We start from the raw sequence: 22,797 nt of genomic DNA, 5'->3' as shown, positions 1-22,797 counted from the left end.
CTTAGGAAACCCAAACATTTTATAGTGGGCAGTAAGCTCTTTGTTCCCAAGAAAGACACCGTCTCTGCCTCCCAAGGAAGTCTACTTCACCAACATCCTGGGAAAGACAATCCAGAATAAAGCACAGACAGGGCATCTGCCGGCAAAGCATGAGGAAACACTGGAGGCCCAAGGAGAATCTCCCCACAGCGGAACCTGGGGGGTGCCCACTAAATGTGACACAAGCATCACTCTGCCCTCCTGCTAACAAACATCAGGGTTGAGTATCCAGTCGGAGGCCTGACCCAGTGCTTCCTGCGGGCTCCCTTCCAGTGGGTGCCAGACTCACAGTCATACTTTGATACTGGGTTGCGGGGGGGTTGGGGAGTTAATGGGTAATAAAGAATCTGACTTGTTCCCCCAAATCCAGGGGGCTCTCAGCCATGCATGGCGGTAGAGACAGAATCAAGCAAAGGCAGTAAACCGTGGAGGATCCAGAGAAGCCTGCCCTCGTCCAATCTTACCTCTTACCAGCTGGCTGCCTACAGCAAGTCATGGAATTCACTTCTGAGCCTCACTTTCCCCATCTTAAAAGGGGCACAGTAACAGTAACTAGCTCATAGGGCAGTTGGGAGAGTGAAATGAATTCATTTATGTGAGCTACTTGGGCTGACACACTGTCAGCACTCTCTTTATTAGCGAAAAAGAAAGAAGGAAAGAGGAACAGATGTGCAGAAGGAGGGCAAGGCTGAGTGGGTGGGTTGGAATGATCTGCCCTGCTCCTGAATAGGGAGCAGAACCTTGGTGGTGAAAGGAAACAATGTCATTACCCACTGCCCCTCCTATCCCCCCAGGCTCTGACTGCACAGTCAGGCGATATGATTTCCTACACCATTGACTCTGGTCTCCAGCCCGCCTCTTCATCCACAGATGATATCCACATGGCGGTGGGTGGCCCCAGGCTCTGGAGGGAACTGGTTTGGGACCGATTATTACCCACTAAAAAATAGATATAAACAAATCATTTTCGAATCTTTCCAAATGCAAAATAAGTACTGGGACAACATTCATGCTATTATATTAGCAGCTCTCACTTAGAAACTGATTGGCTCCTTTCAGCAGCCATCCCATGGACCAAACCTTGGGAAGATCACAATGGTATTAATGAAGATAGCCACTGAGAGTGCAAGTTAAGTGCCAGGCCCTGAGCTAGGCCTCTGCAAAGATGCTCCTATTTGAAAATGAAATAAGATGGGATCAGGAGGGAGACAAACCATAAGAGACACTTAATGTCACAAAACAAACTGAAGGTGTCTGGGGGGAGGGGGGGAGGGAGAGGGTGGTGGGGTTATGGACATTGGGGAGGGTATGTGCTATGATGAGTGCTGTGAAGTGTGTAAACCTGGTGATTCACAAACCTGTACCCCTGGGGCTAATAACACATTACATGTTTATTTAAAAAATTTAAAAATTATTAAAAAAAAAAAAGATGCTCCTATTTGAAAGTCACCTGAACTCCAGGGACTGCCATTATCATCAGCCCCAATTAACAGATCAGAAGCTAAAGGTCATGGAGCCAAAGGAACTTGCCTCAAGTGTCAAGCTCTGCTGCAAACCCAGACCAGCCGGACCCTGAAGCCCAAGCTTCAGCACACGGCACCACACTGCTACAAGGAGCCTTGGAAATCACCTTCCCCCTCACGTTTGGCAGACGGAAGAACGGAGGCCCTCAGAATAGCAATGGCACATGCAGAGTCCTAGAAAGTGCCTTCACTGAGCACTAATTCCAGGTCCAGACCTCTGCTAGCATCACCGCGACTTTGTGAGAAACACACACAGAAAAGAACATAAAATCAAGAGAAAATTAAGAAAATTAAGCAGAGGGGCACCTGGGAGGCTCAGTGGGTTAAAGCCTCTGCCTTCGGCTCAAGTCATGATCTCAGGGTCCTGGGATCAAGCCCTGCATCGGTCTCTCTGCTCAGGAGGGAGCCTGCTTCCTCCTCTCTCTCAGCCTGCCTCTCTGCCTACTTGTGATCTCTCTCTCTGCGTCAAATAAATAAATAAAATTTTTTTAAATTAAAAAAAGAAAAGAAAGAAAATTAAGCAGAGAAAATGAAGAAGGTGGTTGTGGAGCGAGAACCATGGCCATGTGGCGGGGAAGGCTACAACTCCAATTCAGCTGAATCCAAGATATTCCTCAGTCAACTAGAGAAGCAACTTCCACGAGGGGGCGCTACGAATTTGTTAACTGGTCACCTAATCCTTGATCCAAAATTCCGCAGGAAGCACTTACTCTAGGAGGGTTTCCCAGACAGTGGCTCCCATGGGTACCCCTGGGGACGCATGAGGTAATCTATACAAGACACACAGATGAACTTATAGAAAATTTAATAATTGTGTATCTTCTGAGAAAATTTAGTTTTCTTCTAAATGTATTTGGCCGAAAAAAGGGGGAGGATTTGCTTTCTGACTAAGCTGTCAATATTTTCCTTGGTTAGAAAGTAAGGGACTCTTTAACTTCTAAAATATAGCTTCTAACAGAAGGAACTGAGGAGTCAGATTATTTCATAAGCTCTTCTGGCCCGTATCAATGCAAGGTTTGTGTTCATCGAGCTGTCCTGTCACGGAGCCCCATGGCTGCTGCTAATCAAGAAAGCATTCATGAGCCTGTTTCTGTAAGGTGAGAGAGATGAAGAGCCCAGGTGGGTGGTTCTGTAGCACCTAGAAAAGGAAACTAGTCATAGGGGCATAAGGGGTGTTATATTTTCTACGAATCTCACCTTCCTAACAACTTCAGGTTACCGAAATCTTGTCCACTGGGAGCAGGCCACCATGTTGCCCAACTACAGGGACCCGATTCCCGTCATAGTCTTCATGAGCGGTGACCCCCCCTTCCCTTGGAGTTGTGTATAGTATAGCTAAACTTGGGGTCCCTGAGTGTGAGCATTCATTCATTCAACAATATTTTCAAGCAATTCCTTTTTTTTCAGATCCAATGGTAGACCCTGCTTTTGAAAAACACATAGCCAAGAGCACTAGTGATGGGGAGACAGTTTTCAATAGAGGAAATGCATCCCATTTTGAGAAACCCAACCTTTCCATTTCACAGATGAGGAAACTGAGAGCTCCAGAAGCTATTTACACACTGATGATGACAAACCAAGAAAATGGCAGAGCTGGGACTAAGGCCAAGGGTCCTGGCTCCTGGCACAGTCTTCACCATGCTGCCCTCCAAAGGGCCATTGACCCTCATAATATCTCTGACCTGAGGAAAGGAGCCAAGACCACTGTTCCCATTTCACAGAACAGCAAATTATGCATCCAGAAGAAAACATGGACAAGTTGTCAGATGACCACTCATTTGACTTTTCAACATTTCTCAAGAAAGACATATCTTCTGATTCCTGCAAGTCCTTTCTAGATGCAAATCACAAAAACACTGAGCTTGTACTCTCTCTAGCATCTAGCACCTATGACCCCACCCTTACAAGCACCTTCTTTAGGAGCAGCCCTCACGCATGGTCCCTGCCTCTACAGCCACCCCACTCCCCACCACTCACCCATGGATATTCTGATTCACATCCAGCTGAGGGTGGGGGGGGGTCTTTTACGTCAATGCTCTGGAACATTTCTTGTCTAAAAGGGAAGAAGCTGGCTGCAATCTCTTCAGCTTGGGTGCATTTCAGTTGCCACAACAGAAAGCGGGGGTGGGGGGGACGAGTAAGAAAGAAAAATAAATCATAAAGGAAAAGCCACTGAAAGAGAGGGAAGAGGAAGAGAAGAAATGGGGAGAAGGAAAAAGGGAGAGAAGGGAGGATCGAGGGCGGAGCAGGGAGGAAAAGGAGGCAGGGATAATGGGTTGCTAATAAGGACCACACTCATCTACTTAGTTCCCCATCTGAGGGATCCAGAAGAGCCAAAGATGACAGTGTTTGTTGTTAATGTCTGTTGAAACAGGAGCGTTTTCACTCTGCAGTCTCTTACCCTCCATGTTTGGGCCTGAAACCAAACTCTAATGGAATTTCCACAACATCTCCTAATTGGGGAAAAGGGGATTCTGATTCAGAGACAAATCTTAGCTAAAAGAAAAGAGAATCTTATGATCAAAGGACACCAGAGTAGAGCAAGACCACAGAGATGCCTACAAGACCACTCACAACCTTCAGTGCTCGTCTTCAAGCCATTAACCAAAACCAAACAAACCAAAAACACCAGCTTCCTCTAATGTCACCTGGAATATATAAACAGATTATACATCAGCAAAAACAAAGCAAGGCTATGGCCTTGTAGATGAAAATAATTTGGTTTTCCCCCTGCAAGGGAAATTGAATCTTCATTTTATTCACATGGTATCAATCCACTTGCCTACCCCAGTTTTTCCCTCTTAGATGAAGAATGGCGTCAAAACAAATCCAAGATCACTTGCAACATTAAGGCTGTCATTTTTTTTTAAATGAAAATGGAAAAAATTTACCAAAAATGCTTACTTGCTTTTAGTTAATGAGAGAGATAATTTGCTCCCACAAATCTTTAAAGTCCATTTGATGTAACTGATGGACTCGGCCACTAAGTCAAGCTTGACTTCCAAAAACATCTTTGGAGATCTGGCAAAGACTGAGCACTAGGGAAGAAAGTTTCAAATGTGCTTTTTAGCCGCAATATCAGAAAAAAGAATTGTGTATATCCTGAATTTACCAGCAAACACGTTAGATGCAATATTGTTTTTCTTCGAAAGCAAGAATATCACTTCAAACACTAAATATCAATTCAAACACTAAAAAGGAAAATTTAACACCAATATAATGTCTCTATAGATAAATTTTGTCTATAATTTTTTAAGGGGTGGGGAGGGGCAGAGGGAGAGGGACAGAGATTATCTTTCTTTTTCCCCCTATGCAAAGAACTTTATTAACCTTGTTTCAAACTTTATTCCCAGGTTTCTTCAGCTTAATTAGCTGCAAAGAATGAATTGTGTATAAGCAAAAACTGAAAAGAGCTGCAGTGTCCAAGGGGCTTGGGCTTAAAAATATCAGAGATCTAGATTTTATTAGATCCATGAACAAAATTTTAAAAAGCAGTCATAATATAAAATAGCAGCTCCCAGTAACTTCTTCAAGTTTTATCTTCTCCAGAAGTTGACTCAATTCAGTTTGCTTCATTCTTGGAAGCTTCATCAAAATTCTCCACAAGACCTGGAACTTCATCCTCCTCTTCCTCCTCCTCCTCTCCGGTAGCAAGTGGTGCTTTTCCATCCGCAGATCGTGTGGGCAGAGCTTCAGTCAGTCTTCTTCAACTAGTCAGACTGTCTGCACCAAGTTGGTTTAAGATACTGGGTAGCATTTCCGTCAGCTGCTTTCATGCTTTGTCTCAGCATGGCCTGTAATGGTGAAAGTGTTCGCTGCCAGCGATGCCTGAACTTCAGGGTTGTTGAAGTGGATCACTGTTCCTTGGTTTGTGAACATATTCACTTCTTCAAAACCATAGATACTGTTTACCCCTGACTTCTTTAAGGAGAACTGAAGTGTTTTATCATCTGCTGTAGCAGTTCTGTGAACCACCTTCTTCTTCAGGCGAGCACCTCCTTTCCCACCAATGCGCACCTGTGCTTGCAGTTTGGCGAATTTCTCCTGGTTCGTGATAGTTTCTTTCCTCTTGTTGGGGAGGAAAAGGGACCTCGCAGGGGACTAGGCTTGGAGTTCAGGGAGTCTCAGGTGGACCAGCTGAGATTAGGTGCAAGATGGCAGCTCTAGACAGAGAGAATCTTCTTCTTTTTTTTTTTTAAGATTTTATTTATTTATTCAACAGACAGAGATCACAAGCAGGCAGAGAGGCAGGCAGAGAGAGAGGAAGGGAAGCAGGCCCCCCACTGAGCAGAGAGCCAGACAGGGCCTGATTCTAGGACTCTGGGATCATGACCTGAGCCGAAGGCAGAGGCTTTAATCCACTGAGCCACCCAGGTGCCCTGGAAAGAGAGAATCTTAAGCGGGCTCCACACCCAACACAGAGCCAGATGCAGGGCTCAATCTCAGGACCCTTGAGATCATGACCTGAGTGGAAATCAAGAGTTAAACACTTAAGAGACTGAATCACGCAGGTGCTCCTTGGCTTATAATTTCTTGACATACAAAATACTGACAAATGAGGTAGGTGCTTATTTCTTTGAGTTGCATGATCAATGTAGTCAATGCTTCAAATGTCTCTGCCAAGTATGCCAGGCATCTTACGTCAGGGTCCCAAGAAGCAGACCCTAGGAGAGGATGTGTGTTCAAGGGAGTTATTAAAGAGAAACCTGTAATGGAATGAGGCAAGCAGGACAGGCAAAGGGGCCTTTCAAGCAGTTTCCAACCATGGCCTTGTCTTCTGGGGACCTCTGAAGAATGAATCACACACCAGAATTGGCCCCACACCAACACAAGGGAGAAAGACTTTTATACCCAGCCCTACAGTCACTGGCTACAACCACCCAAGTACTACAAACTCCCAGAGATACCTACACTCTCTGCTCCTGTGGGCAGAAGGCCACAATGGACCAAGGGTGGTCCTGGAAGAAAGGAACAGGTACAAAGCACAAAGAAGCTGTGGCATGAGTGTTTCAAACCCAGAACAGATACCCAAGCGCTCCAGGTGAGGCACTGAGAGTGTCTGCTATAACCAAAGTATGTGGAAAGTTAACATTTTTTAAACTGAAAAGGATTTTCTCCAGGTATTCCAAAAACACAGCAACTGAGCCCTTCATTGATCCTGGCCAGGTTAATTTCTCTACAAAGCTCAATATTCTAGGATCGGCTCTCAAATCTTCACACAAAAAAGAGAAATGACCTGATGCTTTAACATACTATTTTCCACAACTTGGCTATCCTGATATCTAGACCAAGTTGCCCTCACAGAATTGTCCAATCCAATGCTTGGCAGTGATAAGACATCCTTGAAATGTTCATCTTCTCTTGGATTTTTGCCCCAAATGCTGATCTTAAACCAGGCATTACTGAAATATCATCAGTAGGCACCCAATATATTTTTTTTCTAAGTAAGCTCATTAGCTCGAAGAATTTTGACAATGCTTCAAAGACATCATCAGCCTAAAAGGGTCCTTTTCCGGGCTCTTCAATGCAGCATGGGTAAAGAAATCATGAGCACAGTTTTCCTTTACTGATGAGGAATTAACCTTGAAATTGATTTTCCCAGCTCAGTCATCTTTTTGGCCTTTGACTATAAGATCAGAAAAAAAAATACCGTGCAATTTATTTGTAATTTTCTAAGTGAAGTTTTGGCAACACTCAAAACTCTTCAACATGAAGTTCCTGTCATCTCTTTGTGATTTTTTTTAAATCCTCTTTCAGATGTTTATAACCTAGATAGATTCCTGATTTTCTATTCTAGGACCATCTAGCCTCATATGCCAAAGAAAATGTCACCTTATGATCCAAAAGGAAGAAAAACTCCACCATCTGTCAAAGGTCTGTCTGTGTAACTCCAGGAAAGCCAAGCTGCCTCACGGCTAGTCTTTGCATCCTCTCCCATTCGAATAAATATCAGTTCAAGAGAATAAAAAGCAGGGGAAATCAACATTAATTATTTGTACTTCCTTGTACTGTTTAAATGATAAAAGTCACACATCATGTCAAAAGGACACAAGCGTCACCCTGAAAGAGCTCCCACTAGCCAAAGCTGGGACAATTTGGGCAATAAAATCAGTTGCTGTTAATATTTTACTACAACTCCCCAAAATAAAGAAATTAAATTAAGTAAACATGAATTAACTATTTAAAGAAATATCCATAAGCCCATACTGATTTTTTTAAAGATTAAGTACATTAATAGGGTGAAGTGAGAACCTTTCCCTACAGGAGAATTCCTAGCAAACAGAAAAAGAAGGAGGGGAAAGAGAACACCATCATCCAAGCCCTTGTATGATGATAACTGCTGTCAGACCCACCAGGGAATTCTCAGATTCATGGGTGATAGTATTCAAGGAGAAACAAGATATTAGATAATTTCAAAGAATCCCCCCTCCCAAATATTTATTAATTGCAAAAGGGAAACTGACAACTTTCTGGTGGAAAAAGCCAGCAGGCTGACATGACGAAGGTTAACATCAGCAGGAAGAGACTCAGTCCACAGGATTGTGAGAAAACATCATACAAAACCAAGTTGGGGGAAATTCTACAAAATACCTGACCACTACTCTTCAAAACCATCAAGGTCATAAAAGACAAGTAAGACTGGGAAACTTGTCATAAAAGTTACTTGTCATAAAACTTACTTGTCATAAAAGACAAGTAAGACTGGACAAGACAGAGGAGACAGGATGGCTGAATGTAATGTGGGGCCCTAGAACCAATAAGGACATTAGTGGGGAAATCGGAATAAAGTCTGAGTCTGGAGTCTACTTCATTGTCTTGTGCTAGTATCCATTCTTATTTAGGAAGAAATGCACCATGTTAACATTATAGGAAGCTGAGTGAAGGGTATCCAGGAATTCTCCTTGCGACTCTCTTGTAAGTCTACAATTATTAAAGAAAAAACAAATTTTTTTAAGTAGTATGTGTTTATTGTAATAAGCCAAAGAGAAAAGGAGATAAAAAGAAAAACTTTAAGGGCTCCTGGATGGCTTTGTCAGTTAAGTGTCTGACTTTTGGTCTCGGCTCAGGTCATGATCTCAGGGTCATAAGATCAAGTCCTGCTTCAGGCTCCACGCTCAGCACAGAAGATTTTAAGGTTCTCTCTCTCCTTCCCTCTGTCCCTCCCCTCCACCTCTTCCTCACTCGGGCGCTCTCCTTCTCCCTCTGAAAGAAAGAAAGAAAGAAAGAAAGAAAGACAGACAGACTTCCCCCTCTCCTCCCTATCATCTCACTCCTTGAACTGACCAGTTTAGTGTTAACTTTATGGTTCTTTTTGCTCAAAAAAATTCATATGGAAAATATAAAATATATGTATTGAGGTTTTCCCTTTGTTTTTTTTGATATGACTGTTTTAAAAAATGGGTTGTTGTGAGGAGCAAGGTAAATATTTACTGATTTAACCTTTACAGAAATCTCCCCAAAGATACAGATGTAGTGAAAAGAAGGGCCATCTGTACCCCAATGTTTATAGCAGCAATGGCCACGGTCGCCAAACTGTGGAAAGAACCAAGATGCCCTTCAACAGATGAATGGATAAGGAAGATACGGTCCATATACACTATGGAGTATTATGCCTCCATCAGAAAGGATGAATACCCAACTTTTGTAGCAACATGGACAGGACTGGAAGAGATTATGCTGAGTGAAATAAGTCAAGCAGAGAGAGTCAATTATCATATGGTTTCACTTATTTGTGGAGCATAACAAATAACATGGAGGACAAGTGGAGATGGAGAGGAGAAGGGAGTTGAGGGAAATTGGAAGGGGGAGGTGAACCATGAGAGACTATGGACTCTGAAAAACAATCTGAGGGTTTTGAAGGGGTGGGGGGTGGGAGGTTGGGGGAACCAGGTGGTGGGTATTGGAGAGGGCACGTAGTGCATGGAGCACTGGATGTGGTGCAAAAACAATGAATACTGTTACGCTGAAAATAAATTTAAAATAATAATAATAAATAAAATAAAAGGCTCCAAAAGGACACTCTGTTGTAGAATGTCCAGCAAAACATATGGGGATGCTTCTTCACCCCTGATTTATTTCTGGGGCTCTCCCTGCCTAAAAACCTTTCACCTGTCTTTCCACTCTATCCCAGCCTCTAAATCAACTCACTTTTTTCCCTCCCATGTGGCTACTTCCCCCCCTTTCCAGTGGAAACCAATTCAACCTTGCTGGCTCCTGCTAATGCCCCAGTCCATTTGGTAGCATGATCTCCATCATCAGAGCCCAAAGCGAGTAACAGGGGATCCTTCGAGACAGCGGGGAAGCAGCAGATATGTCAGTATCCTTGTTTCCGACACACTATATCTGACTCAAAGGTTTTTCAAGCCGAGAGGGCTATACGGCGGCATTACTCAGTGTTTTTAGACATAACCCATCCCGAAGAAATTTTATCCAATTCTTTGCAATGAACATGCATCCGTACTTCAGAGGAGCCATAGGCATTTAGAGGAAAGGGGTGTCTGCAGCCATAGTCAGCAAACAGCACCCCAAGAAAAGAGGGGAGGGACCTAACAATGAGAAGGACTGGTTGCACTTTGAGGGTGACAAATGGTGTTAGTGATGATCTGTGGGGGGCAGAGTAGTCCCAGGAACTCATCTAGCCTTGGGACCAGTTCTTGTTTGTCTCCCTACACAAGGACAGTGGCAGCCTGTGATTCCATCTCACCTTTTAATGGAGCTTAAAGGCAGATCTGTGTGCCCTTACCCTGACTTCTTCTGGACAAAGGTAGAGCATATTCTAACTTAGGGTATGATGTCATCCAAGTAATTGTTTTTGCTACTTTATTGTGGCAAATACACAAAATCTACTTTGTCTGGCACCAGTCAGTTACTGACACATCTCAGTCTTCCCACTTAGTTGCTGTGTGACGCAGAGAAAATTACCTCCACTCTCTGAGCCTAGCTTCCTCCTGTGTAAAAAGGTAATAATATTACCCATCTTACATGGTTCTTGTGAGGGTTACAGAGCTAATGTATATGAAGTGCCTTCAGCAGACCTTTGCATTTAAAAATCCTCTATCTTAAAAAATGAATTACACAAACCATTTGTTGACATATAGAGATACAGACACAGACATAGATACATTTGGTTATCTGGCCAGATCATTTATATGGGAGTGCTAACCTGCCCAATTATGCTAGAAAAACAAGTAGAAACCACATGTGTTAAAAGAAAAACCTCTCCAAGTTTCTCAGGGGCCAAGCAGTGGTTGCAGAAAGCAGCAGGTGGGACTAGATTGTTCTCAGGGTACACCTGGAGCAATTTTCCAAAGCAGCATATGGGCTGGATTTTACTTCCCATTTGCAAACCATCTCAGTGAGGAGAATGAGCTTCCTCTCCTTAAGAAACCAAGAAAGGAAAAAATTACCTATTTCGAGTAGTAAAAAGGGGGAAATTAGATATTTTGAATAAGTAATTTATTCTGTTCATGCCATCCATTCAGTCTCCTTGAATTACTGGGAACAGGTTGAAATTAAACCTGAAACTCACCCCAGAACTGAATGCGAAGTGCTGTTTATCAGGTTCTGTTCTCCAGGTTACTTAGATTATCTGAATTAATCCTCACAAAGACATTTTGAGAAAAGGAATATCATTCTCCCTTTTGTGAATGAGGAATTCGGCTCAAGAAGGTATAATGCCTACGAAGTGCTTCACAGAGCATTCGCGCATGGCAAGTGTGCCCTGTGTCACGGTTAGAGATAAGATCACGAGTAGTTACCAGGCTGTCACTGCTAGTTCATGGCCGGGCCAGGCCATTTTAAATACATTTGACTCCTAGAGCCATGTGCTTCCCATACTTTGCAGAGACTTCCCATCTCTTCTCCTTCCTCTTTGCCTACATTCATATGAGCACCTAATCATCTTATCCCCAGCAGCACCTAACTAGCCTCAAGCTCGGGAAGGTTCTGGGAGTTGCCCAGAATTCTTAGACACCTTTCCCTCAACACTCACCTGCTTGCACGCACATGCACACAGGGTTAGGTTTAGCACTTTTTGTCTTGAATTATTGAAATACCATGTGCTGATTTATAAAACTGGAAAACTACCAAAGCTGTGATAAAGAAAAATGAAAATGTCCAGGAAGCATCCTCCTCAGAGACAGTTCGAGTCAACATCTTGGCATACTTTGAAGGTGATGGGTGGTTGGACCAAAGCCAAGGCCAAATCACCAAAATTTGTATTTGGCCCAGACAGTGTTTTATTTATTTATTTTCAAAGATTTATTTATTTATTTTAGAGAGGATGGGGGAAGGGGAGAGGGAGAGAGAGAATCTGGAGCTGATCCCCCACCATGCCACTGAGCTTGGAGTCAACAAGGGGCTCCAATCCGAGACCCCAAGATCGTGACCTGAGTTGAAACCAAGAGTCAGACAATTTACTGAGTCACCCAGATGCCCCTAAAATAGTGTTTTAAAAAGTATAAGTTAGTTGTTAGCATTTAAAATTTGGGAGATCGCATATAAATAGCAAGATTTCCAGCTTTCCTTTCAAAATTTAAAGCACTAGGGGCACCTTTGCTACTTTATTGTGGCAAACTCACAAGGTTAGGTGGCTCAGTGGGTTGAGCCTCTGCCTTCAGCTCAGGTCATGATCTCAAGGTGCTGGGATCAAGCCCCACATCAGGCTCCCTGCTCAGCACGGAGCCTGCTTCCCCCTCCCCCTCTGCCTGCCTCTCTGCCTACTTGTGATCTCTGTTAAATAAATAAATAAAATATTTTTTAAAAAAAATTTAAAGTGCTAGCAATACATAGCAACAGTTGGCCAAAAGCCCCTTTTTCCTCAAAGGCATGTTCTCTCCAATTTGCCTCAGGCCTCATCACTCCCTACTGTCTTACACCTGGTCTGAACCACTAGTTTCTGTCAACCACAGGTTCTAGCAGTCACCAAATTTACAATCAGGGAGTATATGTTTCCTGTCCTTTCCACAAATAATTTTTTACTTTGAGATTATCTTATATTAACAATTTATTCATGTGTTTTTCAGTTGCCTCTGTCTCACTAGCAGTTTCCCATATTATTAGAAATTCTTTAAATATTAACACTGTTGTATGGCATTCCATTGCAAATATATGTGTAACTTCATTTATTTCTGACTTTTGTCATTACAAATCATTGTGATGATCTTTTAAAAAATATTGAAATGTGGATTAAAAAATGTGTGTGAACACTGGGGTGTTACTCCCTTTTATAGTCTCTAGTTCTGGGATTAATCCTGTTAATCCTTCACTGCTGTCCATGACCAATGACCTTGGCTACAATGGCTACTGCTTCTCATTAGCTCACCACCAAGTGTCAGGACTCTGAGTTCAGGGCCTGAAGCAGTTGTCCACAGAGATAAGGGAAATACTTGTCTGTGGATGTGAAAGGAAGAATCACCTGGGCCTGGAGCTGAACGCAGGGGGGCCAACATTGGCCTCCAGCTTCCACCCACCATGTGTACTCTGAACACAGGGCAACCCCACAGTGACTCATCTCTTCTGCGCTGGGAGCCACACTTTCACACTTACCCGCTGCAGTGAAATGTCACTTAATCTGCAAATTTCACCTTTCAGAACATGACTCAGACTATAGAAAAGAGCCAAAAGGACCTTAGCAAAGTCAAAGCTTTCTAATCATCAAGTGCACGCACCAAAGCCCTCGACCGTAGCCAGGATTCATATTAGAGACAGAATTTTGACCACGTTGGCTATCTCATATTCCGGATCACAGAGGATTAGAAATAATGAATTAAGAGGGGACAGAAATGGGAGAGGTAGCTGACGGTAACAAGAAGTGACAGTTGGTTATGCTAAGCAAATAAGTCAATCAGAGAAAGACAGTTATCATGTGATCTCTCTGATAGGAGGAATCTGAGAGGTAGGGCAGGAGGTTCATGGGGGGGTGGGGGAATGAAACAAGATGAAACCAAAGAGGGAGACAAACCATAAGAGACTCTTAATCCCAGGAAACAAACTGAGGGTTGCTGGGGGGTTTGGGGGGTAGGGATAGGGTGGCTGGGTTATGGACACTGGGGAGGGTATGTGCTATCGTGAGTGCTGTGAAGTGTGTAAGCCTGATGATTCACAGACCTGTACCCCTGGAGCAAATAATACATTATATGTTAATTTAAAAAAATAGAAGTGGCAGTTGGCAGTGAGAAAAGAAAGGGAATAGCAAAAGACTCATAAAACAAGGCAGTCTGGGGTCCAAGATAATAGAAGCATCATTCAATGCCTCGAGGAGAGGGGGCAGGGCAGAAAGCAATGCCAAAGGGGGTGAGGGACACGAATGATCCAGAGCACAATTTCATGTAGCACAAGACTGAGCCAGCTCTCCATTGCCCAAGGTGATGAGGGGCAAAATGACGTGTCTGCAGATACGCAGCAGGTAACACTGAGCTGGGGCTACGGATGGATTCATAAGTCTCCATCTGATCCTTCCCCAATACTCAGGGTGATGTTTAGAGGTGGAAATGGGCTGGGGCAGCCCCCAGAGAGAGGAGCATGGGGGAGCAGGAGGTGACATTCCAACCAGAGAGCCCTGGGACCTGGGTGTCAGGGAACTTGGGCAGAGGCAGAACGTGACCCAGACAATGGGAGCCAGCCAGGATCCACAGCTCTCCATCCAAGTCTCGAGACCCACCCACAGCGTGACTGAGGTGGGGGTGGGGGTGGAATTTCTTAACCCTTTAAACCCGCCACTCAGCTGTTAGGTAAAAATTTTAGTCCCTGTCTTAACTGCCTCGTGGGCAATCTCAATGATTAAGTTTGTTAACACATAGGAGAGCTTTAGAAACTTGCTGCTGTGTGGGAAGACAGCCCAACAGCGAGAAGGGCTAGACCTGCAGACTCACATAAGCGAGATAATGTTCCACACTGCGCTTAGCCTCCCAGCCAGCCTGCGGGATTATCCGCAGAGTTTACTCGGTGACAAATGCATGTTACAGAAGTTTCGTTCTACAACAGCAAAAAGAAAACCACAAAAATGATACCAGCTGGTTACTCTATCAAATAGGAAACCTGGAGTTATAATTCGGGGGCAAGGGATGGTAGAGATGAGCTCCAACTTAATATCATCTCCATGACAAGGGACAGGGGATCCCACCTGAAATCTGGGCACAAGGCACTCTACAAAGGATCACCAACTCTTGGATGATTTCGACGTGGAGTGGAGAAATCAAACACATAAACCATCACATCAGATCCCGAAGCATCCTTAACCTTCACCAGCCTCCCCGCTCAGTGTAATGTCTCTTCAGTTCAGCACATTGTCCTCGGGAGGAGTCCCCCACCCTTGATTCCAGCACAGCCCTTGGGACAGGATGGTTAGACACGTATCTCAGGAACCTCTTTCAAGGCTAATTTGCATAAACATTACATCTGCGGGAGAAACAGGAATTTAAGAGCAGTAGCTCTGAAAATCGAGCATTATCTGCTGGGTGCTTTGCTGAGCGATGTGATGGTGTCTTTGAAGAAGAGACATGGAAGCAGAACTTCAGAAATCAGAGAGTGATCTAGGTGAAATCGGCATGTGCCAGGGAAAGCACCGGGCCCAGCATCAGTAGCCTGTACTCTCACGCCTCCTCTGCCTCACCCTTGCTGAGTGACCTTGGGAAAGTCACTTTCGGCCTCAGTTTCCTCTTCCGTAAAACAGATATGATGACATATGCTCCCCTTCTTTCAAAGCAAATTCAAAAGTGAAAGTCAAGGTGCGGTGTGGTAGTGTTTTTTTTTTTCAACTGATTTTATTTATTTATTTGAGGGAGAGAACAAGCAGAGGGCAGTGCAAGAAGGAGAAGCAGGCTCCCCACTGAGCAGGGAGCCCCATGTGGGGCTCAAGCCCAGGACCTGAGCCAAAGGCAGATGTTTAACTTACTAACCCACCCAGGCACCCCGAGAATGGTGATATTTGAAGTAGTAACAAGTAGGCAGACTTGAAAGATGTGGCCACCCTACTCACCTCCAACTCGGCAGCTAGAATGGAGGAAAGAGTTGGGAAAACTCTGGGCCTTTGTTGTAAATGTCCCCCATGTGCCAAAGACAGACAGAAAGCATGAAGCGGAATGGCCATGCTCAAGGCTGAGAGTGGAACCTTTCAAGAATGACAGCCGGGGTGGCGGCACTAGTGAGAACAGCAGGTGAGCATGCTCCGGCACCACTCACTGTTGGAGCCCGTTGCACAAACTGTCTCATTTAAGCCTCCTGAGGATCATAAGAGGTTGGTACTGTGATTACTAGTCCCATTTTCCAGATGAAGAAACTGAGGAACTTGCTCAAAGTCATGAAGCCAGTGTCAGAGTCAAGATCAGAGTCCAGAAGTTTGCCTCCAGAATGCACGTTCTTAGCCATGATGCTATACTAATTATTATAAGTGATAATATCACTACCATAGCTATTGATATGATTATACTATCTTAATAAAGCAACAATAATTATTATGATCATCTGTTGCATTGAGGAAGGCATTTTATCTCCATTTTATCAATGGGGAAACTCAAGCTCAGAGTCCAAGGAGCAAAGACAAGATGTGACCTGAATGGACACACTTCGGGCGGTGTGATCAGGAGACACAAGCTCACAGAAGATTTTAAAATAATAACGGAAATTCCCAACCTTGAGATGCCAGTTGGCTCAGAGGGACACACGCTCAGCTTGGGCGTGTCTTACAGACTTGAAATCGAAATGTTGGAAGGCAGGTTACTTCAGCTCTCATGGCGGATTTCTCGGTGACAGGAGGCATGAAGTAGGATTCTCTGACCCCTGAATCCTGATGGAGGTGAAAGGGGAGGGATGCAACTTACAAAGCAAAGCGACTGGTGAGAATCAAAAGTTTGAGTCGAACGAGGACAACTTAATATGATCTGAATGGTGACAAGGAAAGGAGGAGGAAAATCTTCCGTTGCAAACACCATTTCTAATTTTTTTTTTCCAATGGAAAAGGTGCTGGCCAATCATTTTCTCTAGGTACCCAGAGAGGTGAACAAATGGAAAAGATTACAATTGGAAAAGGGGAAGTACGTCTTCCACGGGGAGCTGATAAAAGACTAGGAAAGCCCCAAACTAACAGCTTTCGGCAGAGAACGGATACGTTGCATGCTGTTTGGTGGCTCACAGAATCTCCAGGAGGGTCCGAAAGCTGGGTGTGCCCAGCCAGGATCAGTGTTTGAAATCATGTCACAGAACTGGGCCAAGGAAGGTGCTACCACAGCCACCACCAGGCACAGAAATCACAAATTCCCAACACCGGGATGCGGGACATTGTCCCTGGGAATCACGCCCCTGGAAACTGGGTGAGGCTGCGGCTGCCCCACCCCCACCCCACTCCTCCAATCACCAGCCTCCAAATCAAAGATGTGGCTGCAGCTGATTGGCTGATTCCAGGTCACATGCCCACCGCTTAGCTGCAAGGGCAGCTGGGAAAGGAGTGACTGACATTTTTAGGACAGGGTGACTGACTCATCCTTGATTTGCCTAGGACAGTTCCAGGTTTTAAACTGCAAGTCTCACATTCTGAGACTCCTTCGGTCCCAGGCAAACCAGGACAATGTATCACCCACTGAGGGAGATGGTGACTCTGGCCCATGAAGTAGGGAGGGCATGACGCTCCAAAAAACAGGATCTTCAGATTTTGAGTGTCCAAAAAGAGTGAGAAATGCCCAACACATTCTCTAAAAGAGGCCAGAAAGATTCCAGTCCTGATGGATTTCGGGGAGAAATGAGATCTGCCTGAAGGCAGGGAACTAGGCTAAGTGAACTCTTGTGCTTTCTCTTAGCTACAGAATTCCAAAATTCTGGAGCACCGGGATCCTGTAATACTGGAAGGCCATGATTCTTTCCCATAATCTATCAGTTTCTGCAAGCGCTACAAAGCATTACATAGAACTATTACACGTGAACTCCACTGCTGCCAGGGGTGAGCCAGAATGAGTTTGATAAGAACGCAAAACTCAACACTATTTTTCATTCCACTGGGAAAAAGATGATTCTGATTCAGAAGGATAAAAACTACTTCCCAGAAGTAAGCCTCACTCTGCAAGTCTTCGGAGAATCCACAGTTTGCACTTCAAGAGGACAGGACACAGGCACAAGGGGCTGGATTGAGTATGTATTGATTGCTTATCTCCCCAGTGAGTGTTCCTCATCCTTTACCCCTCCTGAGGGAGTTATGGAGTCCCACTCCACACCTGACCTCATGGCAAGGAATAAGCACCCATCAGTCCCTCTCCTGGGTTTTCCAATTTGGAGCCAGGACAGAAGGAGCCCTTCCTCTGGGCTGTTGGTGCCAGATGAACTTGAAACTAAGGCCCAGCAGCCATCTTTCCTGTTCCATGGAGAAAGACTTAGCAGTGGGAAAATAGGGAGCAGTGGGAAAATAGGCAGACACCTGAGAGAGATGGGAGTGAGACAGAGAGAGTATCCTTGTGGTATCCAAACCCTGTTCTGGTCCCTGAGGCCCTGGTTCCTACAAGCTACCCTGTATCCCTTCCCAGCATGTGAGCCCACGGAGTGCCCTTGCTTCTGATAAAGTCCTCGACTAACATGCAAATTAAAGATGTGGCAGTTATCAAATTGCCCATAATTAATGATTAGGATGGTTACATTCTATGAATTGCTCTGGGAATGTTGGTGTAAAAAGTAGTCACGTGTGATGTACGTTGGAGCCAATGTTCAGCCAGTTTGTACAAACACCTCTGTTCAGATTGCTTTTCTTCATCTCCCTGAAACTGAGTCACCTCCACTTAAAAATGGGTAATGAATAAAACCAACTAACTTCACGGGGTTGTTTTGTGACTTCAGTGAAATAATGCACACAAAATCCTTCAGCCTGAACATTTTATGACTTGGTTATTATCCAAACACTTGAGATGAGATGCTAAGGAAGTCTTCAGTGACCTTCTCAAGTTACACTGCTAATAAGGACAGATAGGTCTCACAGCCAGGCTATGGACTCAAAGTCCAGTGCTACTTCTACTCCAGCAGAACCTCAAAGAAAGAAAGAGGTGCCCAGGTGACCATGCGCTGGTGGAAGAGGAAATCGACAAGCTGACAAGAGGCACAAGTCAGAGAGTGATTACTGTGAAAGCTACCCACTATGGGTTGTTGTCTGCGTGACTCAATAGGCTCCTTGGCCAAACTGACAACTGAATAGGCAGAGGCAGCCTTACCTGGAGCCCAGGGAACCTGGGAGGAACACCTTGGGGAATGGTGAGAATGTCCCAGTAGGTTGCAAAGGGAATCAGATCCCCAAGGTCATTTCTGTTGCAATGACTGTTGGCCACAACAAAGCTGAGTGTTCACTTGAGGGATGCCTACTTGGGTTCCCCTTCAGCTAAAGAGTTAGAGCTAAAGAACTGACAGGAAAGGGGGTAAGTGGGGTAAGAGAGGGAGAATGCCAAACTGAGCACTTGGCACCAGACTACAGACATTAGGCACTCAGAAATCCACTCCTGCCTAGACCGCAGATGGAACCTTAAGCCAATTCATTTTATTGCAAATTAAACTTCCAGTATTCCAAGGACTCAGCCTCTGGCAATACTCTGAATTTATCAAGCACTGTAAGTTAGAGGTGCTAGAGTTATATGATTATAGGTTGAGCTGGGGAAAAAAGATTAACCACCAACAAGCAAACAAACATATCTGAGAGTTCATATCTACGTAAAGAGCTGCTACAAATCATTAACATGTGAAGATGAATGTGGAAAAGGCATAAGGAGCAAAATTCCCCAGGAGGGAACAGAAATAATAAAATAGCATTAAAAAAAAAGTTTGGGGCGCCTGGGTGGCTCAGTGGGTTAAGCCACTGCCTTCGGCTCAGGTCATGATCTCAGGGTCCTGGGATCGAGTCCCGCATCAGGCTTTCTGCTCAGCAGGGAGCCTGCTTCCCTTCCTCTCTCTCTGCCTGCCTCTCTGCCTACTTGTGATCTCTGTCTGTCAAATAAATAAATAAAATCTTTAAAAAAAAAAAGTTTGATATCACCAATTACCAAAGAAATGTAAGCAGAAACCGTGATGTGCCACACGATACCTATTCCATTAGCACAAATAATAAATAATAATGATGCTCAATGATAGCAAGGTTGTAGAAAAACTGGTACATTCAAATATTGCTAGTGGCAGAGTATTTGGGGAAGCAATTTGGAAATGTTTCTTAAGCCATGAAATTATTGATGCTGTATGACCCAATGATCACACTCCATAGAAATGCTTCTAGAAGAATCCAGAAGCCCAATGTCCACAGGTGGCACCACAGCATAATTTAATGGTGCACCACAAAAAACAGTTTTAAAAACAAACCAAATGTCCACAGTATGGAATTGGTCCAACAAATTCTAATACGTCCAGCTAATGGAGTATTTGGGAGCCATCTGAGATGACAATGATGAGGATTACATAAGAACTTAGAACTGTTTTTAATACACCTAGTGCAAAAAGAAAAATGTATAGAGTTACGATTGTAGGAAATTTCTATTTGCAGGGCAAGAATAAAAACAATTCAGAATGATGAAAAGTAGGAGAGTGGGGAATGGGTGATTTTCAGCCTCAGCTTCCCATTTAAGGACTTTGGGCAGTGTTCTCATTCCCTCTTCCTCCCTCCCTCCCACTCTGTAAAATTGAGGGGTATCAGATCATAAACGGAAAGATTTGTGCATCCCTCTTCTTCTCCCAGCAGCCTGGGGTTCTAGGAAGGTGTGAGTGGGGGTGGGTTGCTGCCTAAGGAGCTAGAGGTGAGAGCAGAAAATGCCTTATCGGAAGTCAAATATACAGGGTACTGGCTGGCCAGCACTTCTTACTCCCCATGTGCTTCTGTCTTCAAACCCAGTTTCCCAATAGGTCCTGCATCCCTCTTACCATACCATTCTGGCCAATAGGAGGCCCGAGCTTTCAACACACCGAGATTTGGGGCTGAGGGAAGAAGAGAGGCCACTGGAGCCCCCACCAGGGAGGAAACCTGAAAATCATGAGATAACCCCACACCCCCCAGGGTTTACAGTAGATAAAGGATGTCTGAGTTTTGGATCTCCTCTGAGATTCCCAAGAACCCCGGAAGGAGATAGAACAGGGAATATCATTTAAGGAAGAAACTGAAGCTCAGAGAGGTGAATCATCCTCCCCAGGGTTGCACAGCCTATAAATGGCAGGTGGCAGAATCCAACCTGATGACTCTAGAGCCCATGTTGTGTTGACTAGACTGAGAGGTTACAGGCAGAAGCCAAACTGCCTCCTCAAAAGCCCAGCTCCCCCTTGAAACCTTCATAACAGGGAGACGAAATCCCCTCCCAAGGGAAAGAACACTGGTTTTCTTGACCAGAGGTTCCCAAACTTGAGCATGCATCGGAACGGGGGTGGGGCATCAAAACATGGATTGCTGAGCCCCACCCCAGAGTTCGCTGGGAAGGGGTCTGGGTGGGGCCCAAGACCTTGCGGGGGGGTGGTGAAGGGAGGGGGGACACAAGTCCTCCATGTGAGGCTGGTCTCTGGACCACACCTTAGGAACCACTAATCTGGAAATCTTGGTAATTGCTGGATCTTAAAGATGTGCTCAGGGCAGAAGGGGAGAAAGAGTCTATGTGAAAACCAGGAAGCAAATGCATCCTTTTGCTCCCCGAAGGAAAGTGAAATGAGCAAAGGATGGAGCAGACGGGAGGAAGGCGTGGGCTTTGAGAAGTAGCCTTTCTTGCAACTGCACCAACAACTTGGTTGTAGTCATTAGAATCATGCGTGAGCAGTGTTAGAGCTTGGAGGGTGTGGACACTGAGGGGGCAAGTCATTGAGTGTCTTGTGGGAGCAGGGGTGGGACATGTAGCCAACAAGAGCCAGACGGACAAGCTGGTGCGCTGGACACCAGCCACCTGGAAGTTCACCGGGAGAGCTCTGGACGGCCAAGGCTGTGGTACCGGGGGGCGGAGGATATGTCACAAAGCTCCCATGGGCAGAGCCAGCTGACATAAATTGGACGAGCTGATGATGAGGGCAGCCTTTTGTGGCTCTGTCTTGCACTGGCAGATTCTTGTCACACATTTATGAATACAATCTGAATAAAATGATCTCACACAGTGGCTGCAGTGCCCTCTGGGGTGGGTGAGGTGTTTGGGCCCACACCCTGAGCCCCAGTGGCCAGCATGAAGCCTGGGATCCACTGCCGGAAATTAGTTCCTTGAGGGAGGCTTTAGCTTCTTCTGGAATCCTCTGTTACTCTGTCCTTGGATAGCTGATTCGCCCCTTAGCTTAACAGAAATTTACAGAGCATCTAGCAGGTGCTAAAACCTAAAACTTTAGCAGCCTCAGGCTAATGCTTCAGTGGGTTTTATCAACCAGCCTGTCTCATTGTCATTTGAAATGGTCAACAGAGCTGAATTAACCACCAGCTGGACTGCAGCTTTAATTTGAGTTGTTAGCAGGCTGGTGCAGTTGTTATGAATGGGGCAGCTGTCAGAGAGGACAGCATGGCCCACAGGTGTTTGTGGCTCTGAGACTCTCGGGAGCTAGAGTCCTCATAACAAGTGTCAAGCCTGAGGATGGGGGCGTGTGCGTCTCAGGCTGTGGGGTTGGGGGGGCAGGTAGCAAGGGGCACAGGAAAGATGGCAACTAAGGTGGCCTGGGAGCTCCAGGCTTCAAAAACACACACTCTGACAAAAGCCCTGGAGAAGTACATGTGGGACAAAGCCCTCCCTGGCTGTCTGTGTAAGAGGCCCCAACAGAGCGGTGGGGAATTCGGGTTGGTTCTCTGAGAAGCCCACCCAAGACATCCCAGAAGCCTCCATTGTCAAGGACAGCACGTTTGCAGTCATCTTGAGAGTGGTTAATTCTGTTCTGTCTTGCTGAGCTTGGAAGTTTCTGACATCTCAAGTGGCAGAAGAAGGACACAAGCGATCTCCCCACCGGAAGAGCACCAGACTTGGGAATCATGAACCTCAAGGTAGAATCTGTGCTGTGAGAACTCAGCGAAGTCATTTCTTCTCTTGAGCCTCATTTCCTCACTTGTGAGAGACATGCGGACACCTCCTTCTTAGCCACTGGGAGGCAGGAGGAGCAGTGGTTACAGAGACTCTGGCTCTGAGCCTACTGATGGGATTCAGCTCCTAGCTCTGCCATATACAAGCTGTGTGACTTTCAACAGGTTAACTAACCTCTCTGTGCCTTGATCACCTCATCTGTAAAATAAGGCTAATAATCATTTCTATCTGTCAGGATTCCTATAAGAATTCAATACGGTACT

The 22,797-nt window shown here is 45.0% G+C and overlaps 1 long non-coding RNA gene and 1 pseudogene across 1 annotated transcript; both read right to left on the bottom strand.

The window, feature by feature from the left end:
• Positions 1-4,870: 4,870 nt before the first annotated feature.
• LOC125088001 (uncharacterized) lies at positions 4,871-22,471 on the bottom strand. The gene is made up of 3 exons (XR_007123556.1): positions 22,461-22,471; positions 9,901-9,905; positions 4,871-5,118 (listed from the first exon to the last, which is right to left on the bottom strand). It is a non-coding gene; the product is annotated as an uncharacterized LOC125088001 (long non-coding RNA).
• Positions 5,115-5,441, bottom strand: LOC125087933 (transcription factor BTF3-like; annotated as a pseudogene).
• Positions 22,472-22,797: the final 326 nt, after the last annotated feature.

Source organism: Lutra lutra, chromosome 1 (genome assembly GCF_902655055.1).
Source record: "Lutra lutra chromosome 1, mLutLut1.2, whole genome shotgun sequence".
In the NCBI taxonomy this organism is placed as follows: Eukaryota; Metazoa; Chordata; class Mammalia; order Carnivora; family Mustelidae; genus Lutra; species Lutra lutra.
Note: the sequence above shows the minus strand (reverse complement) of the source record. Positions and strands in the feature narration are given on the sequence as shown.